The sequence below is a fragment of the Ailuropoda melanoleuca genome, chromosome 20 (genome assembly GCF_002007445.2).
Source record: "Ailuropoda melanoleuca isolate Jingjing chromosome 20, ASM200744v2, whole genome shotgun sequence".
Taxonomy (NCBI): Eukaryota; Metazoa; Chordata; class Mammalia; order Carnivora; family Ursidae; genus Ailuropoda; species Ailuropoda melanoleuca.
The window spans coordinates 21,179,907-21,194,487 of NC_048237.1; the positions used below are offsets into that span (position 1 = coordinate 21,179,907).

Here is a 14,581-nt window from a genome sequence, read left to right on the forward strand (position 1 = left end):
TGATAATTTGGATAAGTCATTAAATAAAGAACTTCTGTTCTGAAAAGAAGACAATAGAACAAGAAGGCAAAACATACCTTGGGAGAAAATATTTTCAAGAGACACATCTGATAAAAAACTGTTATTCGATGGATACAGAGACGTGGTATATATATATAATGGAATATTACTCAGCCATCAAAAAGAATGAAATCTTTCCCTTTGCAATGACGTGGATGGAACTAGAGGGTATTATGCTAAGCGAAATAAATCAGTCAGAGAAAGACACACACCATATGATTTCACTCATATGTAGAATTTAAGAAACAAAACAGATGAACATAGGGGAAGGGAAGGAAAAATAAGATGAAAATAGAGAGGGAGGCAAACCATAAGAGAAACTGAACTCTAGGAAACAAACTGAGGGTTTGTCATGCTGAAAGGGGTCACATGCCTGAGACAGAAATGCTGGGTTACAGGAGGGGTGAGCACAGAGTCCACCGGAGACCAGGGAGATAGGAGTGACTGCTTTTCCCTGAGGGCTCATTGAGAAGTGAGGCCCTGAGCTTTCAGCTCTGGGGCCAGAGGTTGGGAGGCTGCCATTGTCATTCTCATCCTCTAAAGTTGCACAGGAAGCCTTCAGGAAACAAAAGTTACAGAGAGCAAACCAGAGCAGCTTACTTACCCTGGCCGCCTGGCAAGGGTGGTACAATTCCGCCTGGGGCAAATACACTTGAAAATCGATGCACCAGGCCTCTCACCCAGAAGATCAGCAAGAACATCCAGCCAACACCAAGTTTACTGATCAATGAGAACTGCAAAACTCCAGTGCCAGGGGAATATAGAACATAGAACTCATGGCTTTTTCCCCATGATTCCTTAGTCTTTAAACTTTAATTTTTTAAATTTTCTTTATTTTTAAAAAAATTTTTTCTTCTTTCTCTTTTCAACCAATTTCTTATTTTATCAACTCCTTTTTTAGATCTTATGTAATTTTCATTTTTACACTTACATTCTATCCCTTCATTGCATTTAGTCTTATTTTTGTATACATATGTTTTTCTTTCTTTAAAATTTTGGGTTGTAGTGTCTTCTAACAGACCAAAATACACCCAAAATCTAGTGTATGGCTCTGTTCCATTCATCCGTCTGATCATAGATTCTCCCTCTTTTTTTTTCTTCTTCCCTTGTTTTTTTGTTTTGTTAAAGTCTTTTTAAATTTTCATCTTTACACTCACATTCTACCCTTTCAATGTGTTTAATATTATTTTTGTATATAAAGTTTTTCTTTCTTTACAATTTTGAGATGTAGTTTCCTCTAAAACTTACCAAAATACACTCAGGAGCTAGCATATGGCTCTGTTCTGTTCACCTGTCTGTTTATATCCCTTCCTTTTTTGTTGTTTGTTGTTGTTGTTTTCTTTTGTTTTTCCTTGTCTTTTAATTTCCATTTTTAAGGTTACATTCTATCCTTTCATTGTATTTAACTTTATTTTTGTACATATATAAAGTTTTCTGGCTTTATAATTTGGGGATCTAGTTTTCTAAAAAACAGACCAAAATACATACAGAATCCAGTGCTCTATTCTGCTCACCTGATTATATCCTCTCTCTTTTTTTTTTTTCTTTTCTCCGCCCCCCCCCCAAGTTTCGAGTCTCTTCTGATTTGTTTAGTGTATATTTCTCTGGGGTCGTTGTTGCCATTTTAATATTTTGTTCTCTTGTTCATCTATTCTTCTCTGGACAGAATGACGAAACAGAAAAACTCACCTCAAAAAAGAGAACAAGAGACAATATTGACTGCCATGGGCCTAATGGATATGGACATTACTAATATGTTAGAACTAGAGTTCCGAATAACAATTATAAAGATACTAGCTGGGCTTGAGAAAAGCATAGAAGACACTAGAGAATCCCTTTCTGGAGAAATAAAAGAACTAAAATCTAATCAAGTCAAAATAAAAAAGACTATTAATGAGATGCAATTAAAAAATGGAGGCTCTAATTGCTAGGATAAATGAGGCAGAAGAGAGAATTAGTGATACAGAAGACCAAACGATGGAGAACAAAGAAGCTGAGAAAAGAGAGATAAACTACTACTGGATCATGAGGGAAGATTTTGAGAGATAGCCATAACATAAAGCAGAACAATATTAGAATAACTGGGATCCCAGAAGTAGAGGAAAAGGAGAGAGGGGCAGAAGGTATATTGAAGCAAATTATAGTGGAGAACTTCCCTAATCTGGGTAAGGAAACAGGCATCAAAATCCAGGAGGCATGGAGAACCCCCCTCAAAAATCAATAAAAGTAGGTCCACACCCCCACATATAATAGTGAAACTTACAAATCTCAGAGACAAAGAGAAAATCCTGAAAGCATCTCAGGACAAGAGGTCTGTAACGTACAAGGGTAGAAACATTAGACTGGCAGCAGACCTATCCACAGAGACCTGGCAGGCCAGAAAGGACTGGCATGATATATTTATGGTGCTAAATGAGAAAAACATGCAGCCAAGAATGCTTTATCCAGCTAGGATGTCATTCAAAATAGAAGGGCTTCCATGACAAACAGAAATTAAAATAATTTGTGATCACCAAACCAGCCCTACAAGAAATATTAAAAGGGATCCTCTTAGCAAAGTGAGAGCCCAAAAGTAACATAGACCAGAAAGGAGCAGAGACAATATACAGTAACCGTCACTTTACAGGCAATACAATGTCACTAAATTTGTATCTTTCAATAGTTACTCTGAATGTAAATGCGCTAAATGCCCCCAGTCAAAAGACACAGGGTATCAGATTAGATAAAAAAGCAAGACCCATAGATATGCTGTCTGCAAGAGAATAATTTTAGACCCAAAGACACCTCCAGATTTAAAGTGAGGGGGTGGAAAAACATTTATCATGCTATGGACATCAAAAGAGAGCTGGGGTGGCAATCCTTAAAATTTTAAACCAAAGACTATAATAAGAAATGAGGAAGGAAACTGTATCATAATTAAAGGGTCTATCCAACAAGATCTAACAATTGTAAATATTTATGCCCCTAACATGAGAGCAGCCAATTACCTAAGCCAATTAATAACAAACTCAAAGAAACACATTGACAATAATACAATAATAGTAGGGACTTTAATACCCTCCTCACTGCAGTGGACAGATCACCTAAGCAGAAGATCAACAAGGAAATAAGGGCTTTGAATGACACACTGGACCAGATGGACTTCACAGATATATTCAGAATGTTCCATCCCAAAGTAACAGAATACACATTCTTCTCCAGTGCATATGGAACATTCTCGAGAACAGATCACATACTGGGTCCAAATCAGGTCTCAACTGGTACCAAAAGATTGGGATCATTCCCTGCATATTTTCAGACCCCAATGCTTTGAAACTAGAACTCAATCACAAGAAGAAAGTTGGAACGAACTCAAATACATGGAGGCTAAAGAGCATCCTACTAAAGAAGAATGGGTCAACCAAGAAATTAAAGAAGAATTTTAAAAATTCATGGAAACAAATGAAAATGAAAACACAACTGTTCAAAATCTTTGGGATGCAGCAAAGGCAATCCTAAAAGAGAAGTATATAGCACTACAAGCCTTTCTCAAGAAACAAGAAAGGTCTCAAATATACAACCTAACCTTACACCTAAAGGAGCTGGAGAAAGAACAGCAAATAAAGCCTAAAGCCAGCCGGAGAAGAGAAATAATAAAGATTAGAGCATAAATCAATGAAATAGAAACCAAAAGAACAGTAGAACAGGTCAACAAAACTGGGAACCGGTTCTTTGAAAGAATTAGTAAGACTGATAAAACCCTGACCAGACTTATCAAAAAGAAAAGAGAAAGGACCCAAATAAAATCATGAATGAAAGAAGAGCGATCACAACCAACACCCAAGAAATACAAACAATTATAAGAACATATTATGAGCAACTATATGCCAAAAAATTATGCAATCTGGAAGAAATGGATCCATTCCTAGGGACACATAAACTACCAAAACTGAACCAGGAAGAATTAGAAAAACTGAACAGACCATAACCAGCAAGGAAATTGAAGCAGTAATCAAAAATCTCCCGACAAACAAGAGCCCAAGGCCAGATGGCTTCCCAGGGGAATTCTACCAAACATTTGAAGAAGAATTAATACCTATTCTTTTGAAGCTGTTTCAAAAAATTGAAATGGAAGGAAAACTTCCAAACTCTCTCTAGGAGGTCAGCACTACCATGATCCAAAAACCAGACAAAGACCCCACCAAAAAGAATTACGGACCAATATCCCTGGTGAACATGGATGCAAAAATTCTCACTAAAATACTAGCCAAGAGAATCCAACAGTACATTAGAAGGATTATTCACCATGACCAAGTGGGATTATTCCTAGGCTGCAAGGCTGGTTCAACATCCACAAATCAATCACTGTGATACGCTACATAAGTAAAAGAAAGGACAAGAACTACATGATCCTCTCAATAGATGCAGAAAAAGTATTTGACAAAGTACGGCATCCTTTCTTGATTAAATCTCTTCATACTGCAGGGACAGAGGGCACACACCTCAGTATCATAAAAGCCATCTATGAAAAACCCACAGCAAATATCATCGTCAATGGGGAAAAACAGAGAGCTTTTCCCCTAACATCAGGAGGACAGCAGGGATGTCCACTATCACCACTGCTGTTCCACACAGTACTAGAACTCCTAGCCTCAGCAATCGGACAACAAAAAAAATAAAATAAAAGGCATCTGAATCAGCAAGGAAGAAGTCAAACTTTCACTCTTTTTAGATGACATAATACGCCACGTGGAAAACCGAAAAGACTCTACCCTAAAACTGCAAGAAATCATACAGAAATTCAGCAAAGTGGCAGGATATAAAACCAATGCACAAAAATCAGTTGCATTTCTATACACCAAAGAGACAGAGAGAAATTAAGGAGTCAATCACATTTACAATTGCACCCAAAACCATAAGATATCCAAGAATAATCCTGACCAGAGGCAAAGGATCTATACTCCAAAAACTACAGAACGCTTATGAAAGAAATTGAGGAAGATACAAAGAAATGGAAAAACGTTCCATGCTCATGGATTGGAAGAACAAATATTGTTAAAATGTCTATGCTATCTAGAGCTGTCTATGCACCATCAACTTTTTTCACAGAAATGGAACAAACAATGCTAAAATTTGTATAGAACCAGAAAAGATCCCAAATAGCCACAGGAATGTTGAAAAAGAAAACCAAAACTGGTGGCATCACAATTCTGGACTTCAAGCTCTATTACAAAGCTGTAATCATAAAGACTGTATGGTACTGGCACAGAAACAGACACACAGATCAATGGAACAGAATAGAAAATCCAGAAATGGACCCTCAACTCTATGGTCAACTAATCTTCAACAAAGCAGGAAAGAATATCCAATAAAAAAAACACAGTCTCTTCAACAAATGGTACTCAGAAAATTGGACAGCCACATGCAGAAGATTGAAACTGGACCATTTCCTTAAACCATACATAAAAATAGACTCAAAATGGAGGAAAGACCTAAATGTGAGTCAGGAATCCATCAAAATCCTACAGGAGAACACAGGCAGCAACCTCTTTGACCTTGGCCGCAGGAACTTCTTGCTAGACATGTCTCCAAAGGCAAGGGAAACAAAAGCAAAGATGAACTATTGGGCCTTCAAGATAAAAAGCTTTTGCATAGCAACGGAAACAGTCAACAAAACCAAAAGACAGGTGACAGAATGGGAGAAGATATTTGCAAATGACATAGCAGATAAAGGGCTAGTATCCAAAATCTATAAAGAACTTATCAAACTCAACACCCAAAGAACAAATAATCCAATCAAGACATAGAAGACATGAACAGACATTTCTCCAAAAGAAGACATCCAAATAGCCAAGAGGCACATGAGAAAGTGCTCAACATTACTCGGCATCGGGAAAAACAAACCAAAACTACAATGAGATACCATCCCTCTCTAGTCAGAATGGCTAAAATTAACAAGTCAGGAAATGACAGACATTGGCGAGGATGTGGAGAAAGGGGAACCCTCTTACATTGTTGGTGGGAATGCAAGCTGGTGCAGCCACTTTGGAAAACAGCATGGGGATTCCTCAAAAAGTTGAAAATACAGCTATTCTACAACCTAGCAATTGCACTACTGTGTATTTACCCCAAAGATACAAAGGTAGTGATCTGAAGAGTTACCTACACCCCAATGTTTATAGCAGCAATGTCCACAATAGCCAAACTATGGAAAGAGGCCAGATGTCCATTGACATATGAATGGATGAAGAAGACGTGGTGTATAAATATACAATGGAATATTATGCAGCCATCAAAAAATGAACTCCTGCCATTTGCAATGACCTGGATGGAACCAGAGGGTATTATGCTTAGTGAAATAAGTCAATCAGAGAAAGACAATTATCATACAATCTTATTGATATGTGGAATTTAAGAAACAAGGCAGAGGATCATAGGCAAAGAGAGGAAAAAATGAAACAAGAGAAAACCAGAGAGGAAAACAAACCATAACAGACTCTTAACCATAGGAAACAAACTGAGGGTTGCTGGAGGAGAGGGGGCAGTGGAAGGATGGAGTAACTGGGTGATGGACATTGGGAGAGTATGTGTTGTAATGAGCCCTGGGTATTATATAAGACTGATGAATCAATAAGACTGATGAATCACAGACCTGTACCCCTGAAACAAATAATAGATTATATGTTAACTATTTGAATTTAAATAAAAATTTTAAAAAAAGAAATATTGAGAATAAAGTTTAAGTAAAGAGATAATACTTTTAATGCTTAACAAAAACAACTCAAACTAAAAACTTTAAAAGGGCAAGGTAAAAATAGGGAACTTAAAATGAATTACACTGGAGGTTTGTCATAATATCATTCTTAAAATTTTTAATTTGACGCCTTTCCTTTCTGAAGAAATCTGACTTAAGAGAAATTCACTAAAATTTAACTTTTTTTAAGAAGCTTTAAAACAATGGTTCTCAAAATATGATCCTTGTACCACCATCAGCATCACCGGGGACCTGCTACGGATGAGAATTCTTGAGCCCAACCACACATCTAAGAAATTCAGAAAGTACATAGACAGGAAGGGGCAGCAATATGTGTTTCAGGCCCTCCAGGCAACTGATATGCATGCTAATGTTTGAGAACTAGTTAAAATATTGCCAGCACAAGTGTAACTACTAAAAAAAATCATCCTACGTCATACTGTAACTCCTTCAAAATTATGAACTACAACTGTGAGTATATTTGGTTCTCAGCTATTTACCTCTAAATGGCTAAAAATAAATCAAAGAAGCAATAACTTCTAATTTTTAAAACCTCACCTCATTGACAATTTCATCTCAGTGACAAACTTGTACAGAAGAAAAAGCAAGTATCATGGAAAACCGCAAAGAACAGTGAGCAATTTGAGTTCAAGGCTACATTGACTACTTAATAGCTGTATACTTTGGGCAAATTACTTATTCTTGACTTGAACTTTGTCATTTGTAAAACCCATTGCTGTGGATTAAATACGATGTTTGGTTTGGAAAAAGAGACCAATGGAGAAGAATTAAAATACAGAAATAGATCATTTAGCCTACACAAATTTAGCTTATGATAAAGGCAGTATTTCAAAATCAATGAGGAAAACAGGGTTTTAAATAAACATGTTAGAATAACTAAATAATAGCCTTATAAAAAATAGGTAAAATTAGATCCCTTCCACAAATCTACACCAGGATAAACTCCTAATGGATCAGAGGTATGAATGTAAAAAATTAAATCATACAACATATTACAAATAACAGGGTGAATTTCTCTGTAACCAAGATTAGAAATAATTTCCTAACTATGATACAAAACCCAGAAGCAATAAGGGAAAAGACAGATCAACTTGATTACATTATAAAGCTTTAACTAGCTAAAATACTTTGACTAGCTAAAGAAATCATAAGCAAAGGAGAAATCTGAGGTTGAGAAAAATATCTGCAACATATGTAAAATACATATCAGAGTATGTATAACATTTCTAAAATATTCTAGTCCTACAGGAAAAATAGACTAAAGAACAGCTAGTTAAAAAATGCAAATGGTTCTTAACTATATGAAAAAATCACTCAACTTCACTTATGATCAAATAGATTAAAATGAGTTAATAGTTCTTTCTTGGCAATACACTGTGTTGGTACGACTGTGAGAAACAGGCATTCTCACAAGTTGCCGTGCGAATATTAAATGATATAAGATCTCTGGAGGTAAATCTGGAAAATCCAGCAAAATAACATTTGCATTTACCCTCTGACCCAACAATCTGACTTCTAAGAATTTACTCAAAAAGTACAATGGCAAAAAATATATAATGACAAATACAAAAAGTTAATAATTGCAAGTCTATTTGTAAAAGCAAAATAATAATTCTTTATGCTTATTTTTATGCTTGAGAGACTAAGATATAACTGACCAAGAATTTTAAAATAACTGTAAGGTACACCAACAAAAGAATGGTTGAAAAAAAAAAAAACGACATATCCATGCAATGGAGTGCTATGCAGCTGTGGAAAAAGAATGAGGGATCTCTATACATACAGCTCTAGAGAGATCTCCTTGATCGAAGTAAGGAAGAGAAATATGTGTATAGTACATCACCACTTATCTAAGGGGAGGTGACAAGCTTACAGGTTCCGTTATATTAAAAAACAAAGGAAATCTTAAAATATTTTTTAAAAGGTTATCTACAGAGTAGAGGGGATAGATAGAAGCTAGACATCTCCAAATATATTCCATTTTATACACTTGCCTATGGAATCAGTAAAGTATTTTACATAATTATACAATAAAATTAAATCTTAAAAACACAATCCATAAGAAACTTGAAAATTAAAGGAAGCAAAGGAACCCAATATTTATCTAGTTAGTGACCTAACCATACCATTCCAAATAACTTTAAAACAGTAATTTGATGGTCTGTTACTAGTGGGATATGCCCTAAAACAAAACAAAAAACTTTATGCTATTTTCAGTAATCACGTTATCGGTGAAAGTGTTATTTGATTCTGAAACTGTTACGTGTGCATTGCAAATTGTTATGTGTGCATTGCATAATTACAAGGCATTTCTAATATCATCATCCCTAGGGTCACTGTGATCTGTAATTCTCAACAGAGGAGAAAAGAGATAAAGACATAAGATTGAGATATTAAATATAAACCTTGTACTCTGATTTTGAATAAAAAGTATAAGAGGGAATAAATCTATATACAGAAACATTAATTACATGTATACTATATATTTTATGTATATGATATAGAAAATACATATGAGATATACAAATGTATAAAATATATACATTATTTTAAGGAAAAAGTTAATTATATTTCCTAGCTCTGTTTACTGAAAAGGGCTAGGAATTATGACCAACCCAGTAGCAAGGAGCACTCCTACCACCCAGATGTGGTCCCTAAATATCAATCCCTCCCCAAGGGATCAGAACTCCTTGTTCAAATGGCTGATTCAAGTCCTAGGCAGAAAATGTCAAGATAAATTTGGAATCTTTACATACTAGATAGCAAGAAAGCTATCAATGACAACTAAGGTTATAAAAAACAGGAACTAAACTGAATAGGCAGGCTATCACTAGTCAAAGATGGGACAAAGTGAGTATCAATAACTGCAACTGATTAAAAGATATCAGAAATGCTTAAAACCATGAGTCCATAATGATAATACAATTATGACAATTTAAAGAAAGTCGTAATTCATCAGCACTGGAGGATGCTAATGAACCAACTTATTATTTGAAACCTAGTAAATAAAGGGAAAGAATTGAACATTTATCACGTCTTTCCAATACTAACTGTACCACTGGTACCAAATACATGAGGGGAAGTTTCTTTTTATAAAAGTACTCCAGTTAATAAATAAAGAAGGAACGATGGAGTGTCACCATTTCACAATCTCAATGAATAAATGTAGGTATTGATCAAAAGCATTGATTATGAAGGGCTGCTAATATCACAAAGAGAAGACAACCAGACATCAGGATCTTTTGATAGAAGACCGTAATATCAATTATAGATATTGTTGACTTCCCAGCCCCCCACACACCCCAAAATCAAACATGCAGTCCACAGTCTAGATCCGACTATTAATCTACAAGAAATACAGAGAACAGAAGCAGCATCTTAAACTGTAACAGAAGGATGCAATCAGCAACAACATCCTGACTGTGAGAAACTGTATGGAATAACCTAGATGCTTCCACAAATAAACTGAAAGAAATTAAAAGAAAATGAACCTACAAATCAAAATAAACTTGAAAGACATATCAAACAAATACAACTTGTGACTGTACAGGTGTGTGTGCATGCATGCAGACACATGCGCACACACACCCGGACACACACATGTAGGAGACAACTGGAAATTTGTAAACTAACTAGATTACTGATTATATTAACTAATCACTGTTGCTGAAAAATGATACTGTAGTTATGTTTTTAAGAGTTATTTTTTATATACTAAAATGTTTGTAGGTAAAATAATATGATATCAGGGATTTGCTTAAAATAATATGGGACGAGAGGCACTTGGGTGGCTCAGTCAGTTAAGCGTCGACTCTTGATTTTGGCTCAGGATTTGTTGTCAGGGTTGTGAGACTGAGCCCCACCTCAGGCGCCACACTCAATAAGGAGTCTGCTTGAGATTCTCTCTCTCTTTATCTCTCTCCCTCCCTTCCCTGTACCTCCCCTGGCATACATGCGCACATTCTCTAAATAAATAAATAAAATATTTTTAAAAAAATAATATGGGATGAGTAAGTGGAGATGTAGATGATGTCCTGAGTTGCTAACTGTTGAAGCTGGGTGATAAGTACATGAGGGTTTATGATATTATTCTGTTTTTGCATGTTTTTGAAATTTTGCACACAGGAAAAAAAGAATGTATGTATAGGGCACTAAGCTTGGCATAAGACTTAGAAATGAAGAATCTGAAGTTCAGAGAGTTTAAATGAATTAACAAAGATCATACAAGTAGTAAGAGACGTTACTGGGACTATAACGTTTTCTTTTTTTTTTTTTAAAGATTTTATTTATTTATTCGACAGAGATAGAGATAGCCAGCGAGAGAGGGAACACAAGCAGGGGGAGTGGGAGAGGAAGAAGCAGGCTCATAGCAGAGGAGCCTGATGTGGGGGCTCGATCCCATAACGCCAGGATCACGCCCTGAGCCGAAGGCAGACGCTTAACTGCTGTGCCACCCAGGCGCCCCGGGTCTATAACGTTTTCTTAATCTAAGAACAATGTTCTCTATGTATTACATTCAGAAAATTTCAATGCTGAACAGCGTAGACTTGCTCAAAATATTTACTGAACCAATTTATAATTGTTGCCCCTCCTGAGGAAACTATTCTATAAAGAGCTAGGTGGAAAAAGACCTTTGACTGTCAAGATGTGCCAGTTACTGTTCTAAACTTTTCACCTATATTAACTCCTTTCATCCTCAGAATAATACCATGAGATAGGTACTGTTGTTGTTATTATTCCTATTTTATAAAGTAAGCTGAGGCACAGAGAAATTAGGCCCAGGCAAGATTTAAACCTTGGCACGTTGTCTCCAGAGTTCTTCATGACTATGTTATAAAGCCCCACTTATAATCTCTTAACCTTATTAAAGTTTTAACTCAAACAAGAATCTAAAAAAGTGCAGGACAGAAACTTAAAAATTGTTAGATCACATACAACTACACATACCTACGTAAAATATATACAAATACTATGTAGATCAAATACAATAGTACATCAGGGCTTTAAAATGAATTACAGAAGGATCAATGGAACTATCATTCCCTTCTGTTATTTATAAAATGGCAGCATTCTTGTTACATAAATGTGCGCAACATAAAGACAATGTTATATAAAATCAAACTTTCCACAGTTTACAGCAGCTTCATAATTTTAGATGCTGAAACAAAGCTAATAAAGGTCAGGCTGTGAGTTTAGTAACTACTTAATTGACACCTAAGCTACAAAACAGTGGTGCTGAAATCAGCTGGGAGACAATTATCTGCTACAACAAGAGCAAATAAATGGTGATGGGAAATAAGAATTGTTAAAAAAAATCTAAACACACATATACTTTGCTGTAAAAAGTGTGATTTATAAAAAATGAGAGTATTTTATCAGATCAGTTCTTTTCTTAAATTTCTTTCCCACAGTTCAACTCTCCTCACAGAAGAATTCAATTAATGATGGCATATTATTTTATCAGTGGGCCCAAGAACAGGTTGGCGTATTTTCCTATTATTTGAGGTTGACTTTCATTATATCTGGAGAAACAAAAGTAAAATTAGAAGCCTGCTATAATATGAATCATTATATCATGAAGTCAGAAATAATATGAAAGAAAACCCTCAAAGCCTTTTTTTTTTACATTCAGCAAAAGCTGTAAGTTACATAATTAGTCTGTCCACTGAAAAACTGGTTGCAATGAAAGTGAAATACTGTTAACTTTCACAGATTAGTACCAGAAATGCAACAAAAATTGGATTGTTTAAAATTATAGTTTTGACTCAGAAATGCACAATGACTTTGAAACATAAACCTAAATAAATGAAAATGTATCTCTGATATACATCAAGAAAACCTGTAAGTTCACATACATAAAAATAGACTCATAATTTTTTAACCTTATTGAAGTTTTGGCTCAAATAAGAAACTAAAAAATTTAGAACAGAACCCCAAAAAGGAAGATTAAAATATATATAATTAAATAACAAAATATATGAATGATTAATATTGGAAAAATCAAATATTATCCTATACTTTCAAAACTTTTCCCCACCAAAACTATTCCAAAGCTCTAACCAAGTAGCTACATTGACTAATTTGTTTTACTTTCTTTCTCTGTCCAATTAATTTCCATGAAAACATCCATAACATGTGCCACAGCACATAGATGTAACTTCAAAAAATTATTGTGAAAATTCAATGAGTCAATATTCATTAGGTATTTACCACCCTGTACGACACAAAGCAAACAATCAAAAAATGGTAGTCTCATCATGACCTGTTAATAGCAGCTTTTCTTTGCATAGTATTTCTTCACAGTAACTTCTTAAACTATACAAAAGTCTTAATAGTTTATAGAATTCACACTGATTTCTAGTATTCCTGGATGTCTATAAAATTTGAGTAAAAACACAGAAAAAACTATGGTGGCTCATCCAGCCAATTAATATCTTATCTCTGACTGTGGAAATAAAAGATGTTTTAGGGCAATTGTGTTTATAAGTACAGCTCAAAAAATTAATGTATCACAAATATTCCTATAATCCATTAATTTAACTAAACTTTTTAAAAAAGTATTGATATTTTTAATTTGTTTTACCTGAATTTGGTATTTTCAATGTATTATTAATTATAGCCTTTCATCTTTCAAAGGTGTACTATTAAATGCACAGTATACTCCACTATTCTGGAATTTGATTCAAAATTTTTTTATCCTATCTCTACTTACAGCTAAATATAAAAGGTTTTTCTAGTTAATACACAATTCCTACAATTCCCTGGATTACTTGGATTCAAGAGTAAGATTTATTTAAATTTGCTCTGTCAAAGAAATAAATAGAATATACATTAAATGAATGAGATTTGTCTTCCACAAAATAATCTTAAAAGATAATTAGTAAGATACATGATGTTGATAAGGTCCCATTTCCTAAATATCCACCATGAGGCTAATGCATCTAACATGCCTTTATCAAAGAAATTAAATGTAACAGATATAAAATAAATTGCAATCTGTAACATAATATCTACGGATCCCTGAGAAAGGGGGTCAAAATGAAGACTCATTTCGCTTTGTTCTAAGAGAAAGGACACAATAACTGGTCGGGTTAAGTATCCACAACCCTTGAAAAGTATTCTCTGTGAAGAGAAGGAGTAATTCTTGAGCTTCTACCATAAGTTTGATGATGATACATCATTCAAGACTTTCCAAGTTCCTTTTCTTTGATTTCATGATTACCACACAACCTCCACTTCCAAGTTCTTCAATACAGCAAAGAGTGCACTGGATTTTTCAACCTGAAAATTCTGATCACTGGAGAGGGTTATCTTCTATTCCAACATAAACTGGCATTCTAATACATACATTCTAATGTGTACATCATTCTCTTATTTAGTTCAGTTTGAGTTGGGTTTCTGAAGCCTGAATATATATGAGTAAAAGTATAAATGAGTTTCTTACACTGGAAATATGAGAACCAGACAGACATTCCTTCTTAATGACCACTGCTACAACCATCTCTTGGTTTTCACTCCCCAGCCCTTACACTATCCCTAAAACTTTTAAAAAATGAAAAAAAAAAGGGGGGGGTGGTCTATTGAAATAAAGTTAAACCAAGTTAGGCAGATTCATTTAAAAACCAAAATGACTAATTAAAATAACAACCAAGAACTGAAACCAAAACATAAGGATGTTTACGCAAGCCTCATTTACATTTACTCTATTCCCAAAGGACAAAAAGAAACCTATGATATTCAAATTGTGCTTTAGGACAACAAACAGAA

General features: G+C 34.7%; 1 protein-coding gene across 2 annotated transcripts in view; it reads right to left on the minus strand.

The window, feature by feature from the left end:
• KLHL28 (kelch like family member 28) overlaps positions 1-14,581 on the minus strand; it is a 36,696-nt gene that overhangs the window by 21,005 nt on the left and 1,110 nt on the right. The window lies entirely within an intron of this gene.